Source organism: Artemia sp. Qi Xiang Cuo, chromosome 7 (assembly GCF_049724085.1).
Source record: "Artemia sp. Qi Xiang Cuo chromosome 7, ASM4972408v1, whole genome shotgun sequence".
NCBI classification, from domain to species: Eukaryota; Metazoa; Arthropoda; class Branchiopoda; order Anostraca; family Artemiidae; genus Artemia; species Artemia sp. Qi Xiang Cuo.
Window position 1 is genome coordinate 6,992,409 of NC_142800.1, and position 9,808 is coordinate 7,002,216.

At 30.5% G+C, this 9,808-nt stretch overlaps 2 non-coding genes across 2 annotated transcripts; one reads left to right on the plus strand and one right to left on the minus strand.

Annotated features, from left to right (window-relative positions):
* The first annotated feature begins 6,158 nt into the window (after window positions 1-6,158).
* TRNAI-AAU (transfer RNA isoleucine (anticodon AAU)) lies at window positions 6,159-6,232 on the plus strand. The gene has a single exon. It is a non-coding gene; the product is annotated as a tRNA-Ile (tRNA).
* Window positions 6,233-8,419: 2,187 nt separating this feature from the next.
* On the minus strand, window positions 8,420-8,493 carry TRNAI-AAU (transfer RNA isoleucine (anticodon AAU)). The gene has a single exon. It is a non-coding gene; the product is annotated as a tRNA-Ile (tRNA).
* Window positions 8,494-9,808: the final 1,315 nt, after the last annotated feature.

Here is a 9,808-nt window from a genome sequence, read left to right on the forward strand (position 1 = left end):
GTGTTATATAATGATCATCATCCAATTTAGGCTCCCGATCTAAAAAAAACAAAACAAAAACAATTCAAAATAGAACTAGATCTTAACTAACAATTGTTAGTGGTAGTGTTACAATTGTTACCATGTAGAACTACAGAATGATTTAAAACTGTATTAAAAGTTCAGAAACACATCTATACTATTTGCTAACAAAACAGGGGTTCAGTTACATGGGGTCGGTGGTCTTTATAATACAAAAGTTCTATTTGAATAGTGTTGTAAGATCCCCTACCACACCCCCAAAGGACTTCGATTCCCCCATCGTAACCCATGTATGAGCGAAGTTACTCTGTGATCGTTATAAAACACAAGCTTGAGTTTACGAAATTTGGGAGCCTGAGCTGCACCAGAGTTCATTTAAACACATAGTCATTTAAACGGGGGGTTTAGTTAAATTTTCGTCTTAAAAATAGGAGTTCACACTTAAAAAAGTTCTATTAAGAGCTATTTTTATGGAAATGGTTCATTTTTGAACCAAAACTATGCTTTTCTGACTGAACATACACATTTGAATCAGAAAAAGTGAAAATGTACACATCTAAAACATAAAAGTGTTTTTTGAATATATTTTATATAATTTATTCTTAAAAATATGACTTAACAATTAAAAATTCATATTAAGAGCTTTTTTTTTTTATGGAAATGATTAATTTTTGAACCGAAACAATGGTTTTGTGAATGAAGATATAAATTATAATAAGAGAAATTTTTTAAAAATACGATAAAAGATGATTCCCGTGAAGCTATTGTAGTTTTATATAAAAAATAAATGATTTTCAAAATCAAAGACACGGGGGTTTAGTTAAATTTTCGTCTTAAAAATAGGAGTTCACTTGAATAAGTAAAGGTGAAAATTTACACATCTAAAACATAAAATCGTGTTTTGAATATATTTTCTATAATTTATTCTTAAAAATAGGACTTCACACTTAAAAAGTTATATTAAGAGCTTTTTTTTTTTTTTTTTTTTTTTTTTTTTTATGGAAATGGTTCATTTTTGAACCGAAACTATGCTTTTGTGACTGAAGATACACATTTGAATCAGAAAAGGTGAAAATGTACACATCTAAAACAGAAAAGTGTGTTTTGACTATATTTTCTATAATTTAGTCTGAAAAATAGGACTTCACACTTAAAAAGTTCTATTAAGAGCTTTTTTATGGAAATGGTTCATTTTTGAACCGAAACTATACTTTTGTGACTGAAGATATACATTATAATCAGAGAAATTGTTTAAAAAATACGCTAAAAGGTGATTCCCGTGAAGCTATTGTAGTTTTCTATTAAAAATAAATGATTTTCAAAATCAAAGAAAATGGCCCCATCTTTAACAAATATAGCCTTAGCTAGTTAAAAATGAGCATAAATTCTTGATTTTCAATCTAACTTAACTTGTAGGAATAGGACTTCATTCAAACAAGTAAATCGGCTTTATTTAAAGTATATTAATTGCACAAAAAAGACTATTATTTTTCATTGTTTTTCCCTCCAAGTGCTAAGGTCTCCATCTCGCTTTCAGTTAGTTTTCTTATAATTATACTATATTAACGATTATGCCATCTCCATACTTCATAATAGCCGTCATGTGTTATATAATGATCATCATCCAATTTAGGCTCCCTATCTAAAAAAAAAAAAAACAAAAACAATTCAAAATAGAAATAGATCTTAAATAAAAATTGTTAGTGGTAGTGTTACAATTGTTACCATGTAGAACTACAGAATGATTTAAAACTGTATTAAAAGTTCAGAAACACATCTATACTATTTGCTAACAAACAGGGGTTCAGTTACATGGGGTCGGTGGTCGTTATAATACAAAAGTTCTATTTGAATAGTGTTGTAAGATCCCCTACCACACCCCCAAAGGACTTCGATCCTCCCATCGCAACCCATGTATTAGCGAAGTTACTCTGTGGTCGTTATAATACACAAGCTTTAGTTTACGAGATTTGGAAGCTTGAGTTGCACGAGAGTTCAGTTACATACAGATTCAGTTACACGGGGGGTTTAGTTAAATTTTCGTCTGAAAAATAAGAGTTCACACTTAAAAAAGTTCTATTAAGAGCTATTTTTATGGAAATGGTTCATTTTTGAACCAAAACTATGCTTTTCTGACTGAACATACACATTTGAATCAGAAAAGGTGAAAATGTACACATCTAAAACAGAAAAGTGTGTTTTGACTATATTTTCTATAATTTAGTCTGAAAAATAGGACTTCACACTAAAAAAGTTCTATTAAGAGCTTTTTTTTTTATGGAAATGGTTCATTTTTGAACCGAAACTATGCTTTTGTGACTGAAGATATACATTATAATCAGAGAAATTGTTTAAAAATACGCTAAAAGATGATTCCCGTGAAGCTATTGTAGTTTTCTATAAAAAATAAATGATTTTCAAAATCAAAGACACGGGGGTTTAGTTAAATTTTCGTCTGAAAAATAGGAGTTCACTTGAATCAGAAAAGGTGAAAATGTACACATCTAAAACAGAAAAGCGTGTTTTGACTATATTTTCAAAAATTTAGTCCGAAAAATAGGACATGATAAAAATGACCTTCAGTTGTTTTGATTTTAAAAGTTCTGCTTTTGCTGCAACCAATTGTGTTTAACAAAAAAAAAAACAAAGGAATCATTTACTGATCTTTAGTTGTTGTGATTTTAAAAGTTCCGCTTTTATTTCAGCAATATTTGTTTAACAAAAAAAAACAACAATGGAATTATTTACTGATCTTCAGTTGTTGTGATTTTAAAAGTTCTGCTTTTGTTTCAGCCAATCGTTTATCTCCCCCCAAAAAAAAAAAACTTTTCAGACAATCAACTTCAGACTAACCAGAATTTTTTTAAACTGAAGTGGAAAATTTTGATATTATTTTGGGAAAATAGAATTGATCAATAACTTATTTCATTTTCATTAAGAAAATTCAGAATCGAAGTTGAACTTTTCTTCTTCCGGGAAAATATTTGGAACAGAACTTTAAATTTTTTCATCTCATTGAGAAAAATCTGAATTGAAGTGGAAAATTTTATATTATTTTAGGAAAATAGAATTGATCAATAACTTATTTCATTTTCATTGAGAAAATTCAGAATCGAAGTTGAACTTTTTAGTCTTCGCGATTTTTGTATTAACCAGGAGTTTTGTAACAGCAAGCGAGCAAGCTATTAATTGGTTTTTAGAGTTTCGGTTACTATTGAGCCGTGTAGAATTTTTTTTTAACTGAAGTGGAAAATTTTTATATAATTTTTGGAAAATATAATTGATCAATAAATTATTTAATATTAATTAATAGAATTAATAATCGAATTTGAACTTTTCTTCTTCCGGGAAAATATTTGGAACAGAACTTTAAATTTTTTCATCTCTTTGAGAAAAATCTGAATTGAAGTGGAAAATTTTATATTATTTTAGGAAAATAGAATTGATCAATAACTTATTTCATTTTCATTGAGAAAATTCAGAATCGAAGTTGAACTTTTTAGTCTTCGCGATTTTTTTATTAACCAGGAGTTTTGTAACAGCAAGCGAGCAAGCTATTAATTGGTTTTTAGAGTTTCGGTTACTATTGAGCCGTGTCGATCCTTACTTACAGTTCGTTACCACGAACACAATAAAAAAAATAAACAGGCATTATACCCACAAGCATATGCGAGTCAAATTTCATCTTACGTATCTGATAAAATAAAAATAAAAATTAAATTGCATTTACTACTTTTCGTTTAAATTAATGTGGTTTCTATAAAAAATTTGAAATTATCTCGTCTAAACTATTGAAGTTTCTATAAAGTTAAGTTAAAAAGCTGCTCGCCAAGTTTAGCGAAATAAAAGCGTCTATTTGCAGCATTCTCCTTCATCTTCCAAATTGTAAGAAGGAACTGAATGTATATCATCCCATTCTTAAGGTAATTTATACCTTATATATTGGAAATTAAGTCTCTCTCTCTTCTTATCAGATTCAAACGCTTAATACCCACAAGCATATGCGAGTCAAATTTCATCTTAAAGTGCCAACGTATCTGATAGAATAATTTAAGTCTTATGATCAATTTCATAAAACCTATAATTTTCACCTTTTTCTTCATTAAGTATCGATTACTTCAAGAAATTAATTCCACATTTTTGCAGATAGGAGCTTGAAACTTCCGAAGTAGGGTTATTGGTTTTTAGAGTTTCGGTTACTATTGAGTCATGTCGCTCCTTACTTACAGTTCGTTAGCACAAACACAAAAATGTTATCACTCTTAACATTTAAATCTTGGCAAATCAAAAACACCAGTGCAGTGATTTTTGCAATTGCTTTTAGTTTTTAAATTACAATTAATTAGCCCTTTTTATTTAAGCAAATTTTTTTTAACAAAAAAAAAAAAAACAATGGAATTATTTAATGATATTCAGTTTTTGTGATTTTAAAAGTTCTGCTTTTGTATCAGCCAATCGTGTATATCCCCCAAAAAAAATACTTTTAATACAATCAACTTCAGACTAACCAGAATTTTTTTTAACTGAAGTGGAAAATTTTGATATTATTTTGGGAAATAGAATTGATCAATAACTTATTTCATTTTCATTAAGAAAATTCAGAATCGAAGTTGAACTTTTCTTCTTCCGGGAAAATATTTGGAACAAACCATATGCGAGTCAAATTTCATCTTAAAGTGCCTACGTATCTGATAGAATAATTTAAGTCTTATGATCAATTTCATAAAACCTATAATTTTCACCTTTTTTCTTCATTAAGTATCAATTACTTCAAGAAATTAATTCCACATTTTTGCAGATAGGAGCTTGAAACTTCCGAAGTAGGGTTATTGGTTTTTAGAGTTTCGGTTACTATTGAGTCGTGTCGCTCCATACTTACAGTTCGTTAGCACAAACACAAGAATGTTATCACTCTTAACATTTAAATCTTGGCAAATCCAAAACACCAGTGCAGTGATTTTTGCAAGTGCGTTTAGGTGTTAAATTCCAATTAATAGGCACGTATTATTTCAGCCAATTGTGTTTAACAAAAAAAAAAAAACAATGGAATTATTTACTGATCTTCAGTTGTTGTGATTTTAAAAGTTCTGCTTCTGTTTCAGCCAATCGTGTATCTCCCCCAAAAAAAAATACTTTTCAGACAATCAACTTCAGACTAACCAGAATTTTTTTTTTAACTGAAATGGAAAATTTTGATATCATTTTGTGAAAATAGAATTGATCAATAACTTATTTCATTTTCATTAAGAAAATTCAGAATCGAAGTTGAACTTTTCTTCTTCCGGGAAAATATTTGGAACAAAGCATATGCGAGTCAAATTTCATCTTAAAGTGCCTACGTATCTGATAGAATAATTTAAGTCTTATGATCAATTTCATAAAACCTATAATTTTCACCTTTTTCTTCATTAAGTATCAATTACTTCAAGAATTTAATTCCACATTTTTGCAGATAGGAGCTTGAAACTTCCGAAGTAGGGTTATTGGTTTTTAGAGTTTCGGTTACTATTGAGTCGTGTCGCTCCTTACTTACATTTCGTTAGCACAAACACAAAAATGTTTTCACTCTTAACATTTAAATATTGGCAAATCCAAAACACCAGTGCAGTGATTTTCGCAAGTGCGTTTAGGTGTTAAATTCCAATTAATAAGCACGTATTATTTCAGCCAATTGTGTTTAACAAAAAAAAAAAAAACAATGGAATTATTTACTGATCTTCAGTTGTTGTGATTTTAAAAGTTCTGCTTTTGTTTCAGCCAATCGTGTATCTCCCCCAAAAAAAAATACTTTTCAGACAATCAACTTCAGAAATATTTGTAAGTAAGAAGCAAACTCTTTATTGATTTCACCTCTTGAATATACAGTACAGATACTTCATTAAAGAAATTATAAAAAAATCTCAAGTAAGTAACTTTTTTTTTTCTCTTTATCACAAACAATTTTCACTTAGCTAAATGATGTAGAAATTTAATTCAAGAAATTATAAAAAAATTCTCAGTAAGTAACAATTTCTTTCTTGAAGTCAACTCTTGGATATGCAATACGGAAATTTCATTCAAGAAATTATGAAAAAATTGTAAGTAAGTAGCAAATTCTTTTAACAAAATCTAAGTGTTAGAGTGATAATATTCTTAATGGCTTGTTAGCTCAGTTGGTTAGAGCGTCATGCTAATAACGTGAAGGTCGAGGGTTCGATCCCCTCACGAGCCATAGTTTTGACCTTCGTATGGTAGCTCCATAAGTTATTTTAGGGATATATTTTATATCAACATGCAAAGTCGACATAGCTTTATTTCATTTTTTAAGGTTCATTTAGACGAGGTTTAAGAAATTATCAAAAATTGTAAGTAAATAGCAAATTCTTTCTTGAATTCACTAGCTGGATAAACAAAGAGACATTTCGTTCAAGAAATTATGACAAAATTCTAAGTAAGTAACAAACTCTTTCTTGAAGTTACCTCATGGATTTCTTTCTTGAATTCAATTGTTGAATAAACAAAAAGAAATTTCATTCAAGAAAATATGACAAAATTCTAGGTTTAGTTAGAGTGGCGACAACACATAGAAAGACGACACGCACACAGATACGACAAACACACAGAGACAACACACACTTAAGGTTCATTTAGACGAGGTTTAAGAAATTATCAAAAATTGTAAGTAAATAGCAAATTCTTTCTTGAATTCACCAGCTGGATAAACAAAAAGACATTTCGTTCAAGAAATTATGACAAAATTCTAAGTAAGTAACAAACTCTTTCTTGAAGTTACCTCATTGATTTCTTTCTTGAATTCAATTGTTGAATAAACAAAAAGAAATTTCATTCAAGAAAATATGACAAAATTCTAGGTTCAGTTAGAGTGGCGACAACACATAGAAAGACGACACGCACACATATACGACACACACACAGAGAAAACACACACACACACACAGAAACGAAACAACCACACAGAGGACACAAGCACAGAGACGACACACACACACACACAGAGTCCACTCAAACATAGAGACGACAAGCACACAACGAAACACCCACAGAGAGGACACATTCACAGAGACGACACACACACACAGAGTCCTCTCAAACAGAGAGAGGACAAACACACAGAGACGACAGACACAAAGAGACGAATCACTTGCCTTTCCTTGGCACCTTTCCAAACGAGCGGGGATTCCCCACTGATTCCTACACATTGCAAAAAAGTAACCAGAAAATTTTGACAAAACAACATTTTACCTTAATTTTCAGTTAGCCTATCAGTTTTTTTGTTTTTTTAGGGACCAATCAGGAGAGATATGCAAAGTCGACATAGGTTTATTTCATTTTTTAAGGTTCATTTAGACGAGGTTACGCGCGTAACCTCGTCTAAATGAACCTTAAAAAATGAAATAAAGCTATGTCGACTTTGCATATCTCTCCTGATTGGTCCCTAAAAAACCAAAAAACTGATAGGCTAACTGAAAATTAAGGTAAAATGTTGTTTTGTCAAAATTTTCTGGTCACTTTTTGCAATGTGTAGGAATCAGTGGGGAATCCCCGCTCGTTTGGAAAGGTGCCAAGGAAAGGCAAGTCTCTGTATGTCTGTCATCTCTGTGTTGTCTCTGTTTAGTGGACTCTGTGTGTGTGTGTCATCTCTGTGCATGTGTCTCTCTGTGGTGTTGTTTCTATGTCTGAGTGGACTCTGTGTGTGTGTGTGTCGTCTCTGTGCATGTGTCCTCTCTGTGGGTGTTGTCTGTGTCTATGTGTGTTTGTCGTCTGTGTGCTGTCATCTTTATGTGTTGTCACTCTAAGTGAACCTAGAATTTTGTCATAATTTCTTGAATGAAATTTCTTTTGTTTATTCAACAAGTGAATTCAGAAGAAATCCATGAGGTACTTCAAGAAGAGTTTGTTACTTACTGAATTTTGTCATAATTTCTTGAACGAAATGTCTTTGTTTATCCAGCTGTGAATTCAGAAAAATTTGTATTTACAATTTTTGGTAATGTCGTAAATGTCTCTAGTGATGTTTGTCGTCTCTGTGTGCGTGTCGTCTTTCTATGTGTTGTCGCCACTCTAAGTGAACCTAGAATTTTGTCATATTTTCTTGAATGAAATTTCTTTTTGTTTATTCAACAAGTGAATTCAAGAAAGAAATCCATGAGGTAACTTCAAGAAAGAGTTTGTTACTTACTTAGAATTTTGTCATAATTTCTTGAACGAAATGTCTTTTTGTTTATCCAGCTGGTGAATTCAAGAAAGAATTTGCTATTTACTTACAATTTTTGATAATTTCTTAAACCTCGTCTAAATGAACCTTAAAAAATGAAATAAAGCTATGTCGACTGTGCATGTTGATATAAAATATATCCCTAAAATAACTTATGGAGCTACCATACGAAGGTCAAAACTATGGCTCGTGAGGGGATCGAACCCTCGACCTTCACGTTATTAGCATGACGCTCTAACCAACTGAGCTAACAAGCCATTAAGAATATTATCACTCTAACACTTAGATTTTTGTTAAAAGAATTTGCTACTTACTTATAATTTTTTCATAATTTCTTGAATGAAATTTCCGTATTGCATATCCAAGAGTTGACTTCAAGAAAGAAATTGTTACTTACTGATAATTTTTTAATAATTTATTGAATTAAATTTCTATATCATTTAGCAAAGTTAAAATTGTTTGTCATAAAGAGAAAAAAAAAGTTACTTACTTGAGATTTTTTTAGAATTTCTTGAATGAAGTATCTGTACTGTATATCCAAGAGGTGAAATCAATAAAGAGTTTTCTTCTTACTTACAAATATTTTTGAAGTTAATTGTCTGAAAAGTATTTTTTTGGGGGGAGATACACGATTGGCTGAAACAAAAGCAGAACTTTTAAAATCACAACAACTGAAGATCAGTAAATAATTCCATTGTTTGTTTTTTTTGTTAAACACAAGTGGCTGAAATAATACGTGCCTATTAATTGGAATTTAACACCTAAACGCACTTGCAAAAATCACTGCACTGGTGTTTTGGATTTGCCAAGATTTAAATGTTAAGAGTGATAACGAACTGTAAGTAAGGAGCGACACGACTCAATAGTAACCGAAACTCTAAAAACCAATAACCATACTTTGAAAGTTTCAAAGTCCTATCTGCAAAAATGTGGAATTAATTTCTTGAAGTAATTGATACTTAATGAAGAAAAGGTGAAAATTATAGGTTTTATGAAATTGATCATAAGACTTAAATTATTCTATCAGATACGTTGGCACTTTAAGATGAAATTTGACTCGCATATGCTTTGTTCCAAATATTTTCCCGGAAGAAGAAAAGTTCAACTTCGATTCTGAATTTTCTTAATGAAAATGAAATAAGTTATTGATCAATTCTATTTTACAAAAATAATATCAAAATTTTACACTTCAGTTAAAAAAAATTCTGGTTAGTCTGAAGTTGATTGTCTGAAAAGTATTTTTTTTGGGGGAGATACACGATTGGCTGAAACAAAAGCAGAACTTTTAAAATCACAACAACTGAAGATCAGTAAATAATTCCATTGTTTGTTTTTTTTTGTTAAACACAATTGGCTGAAATAATACGTGCCTATTAATTGGAATTTAACACCTAAACGCACTTGCAAAAATCACTGCACTGGTGTTTTGGATTTGCCAAGATTTAAATGTTAAGAGTGATAACATTTTTGTGTTTGTGCTAACGAACTGTAAGTAAGGAGCGACACCACTCAATAGTAACCGAAACTCTAAAAACCAATAACCCTACTTCGGAAGTTTCAAGCTCCTATCTG